The sequence below is a fragment of the Penaeus monodon genome, chromosome 24 (assembly GCF_015228065.2).
Source record: "Penaeus monodon isolate SGIC_2016 chromosome 24, NSTDA_Pmon_1, whole genome shotgun sequence".
Taxonomy (NCBI): domain Eukaryota; kingdom Metazoa; phylum Arthropoda; class Malacostraca; order Decapoda; family Penaeidae; genus Penaeus; species Penaeus monodon.
In genome coordinates, this window is record NC_051409.1 from 14,365,462 (window position 1) to 14,365,717 (window position 256).

Consider the following 256-nt stretch of genomic DNA (forward strand, 5'->3'; position numbering starts at 1 on the left):
CTCATGTACATAATAATAGTGTCATGTTAATGACCCAATCTTTTCCATTTCTTGATCCTTTGAGCATACTAGGTGCCAGGTCAGCCCTAGGTAATCTTGTCCCTTAAGCTGGTATTCCAGCTAAGAGGATATATTGATAAAAAAAAAATATATTTTAAACTTTACAAATTCTGTCTCCTCCCTTAGGGGTAAAGGCCCAGCAACACCCATTGGTTCATCACAAACCAACAATGTTTATTTTGTTCAATCAGTCAGT

At 36.7% G+C, this 256-nt stretch overlaps 1 protein-coding gene across 1 annotated transcript in view; it reads left to right on the forward strand.

Annotated features, from left to right (window-relative positions):
* The window catches only part of LOC119588615 (ATP-binding cassette sub-family B member 6, mitochondrial-like), a 14,448-nt gene that overhangs the window by 3,301 nt on the left and 10,891 nt on the right, over window positions 1-256 (forward strand). The window lies entirely within an intron of this gene.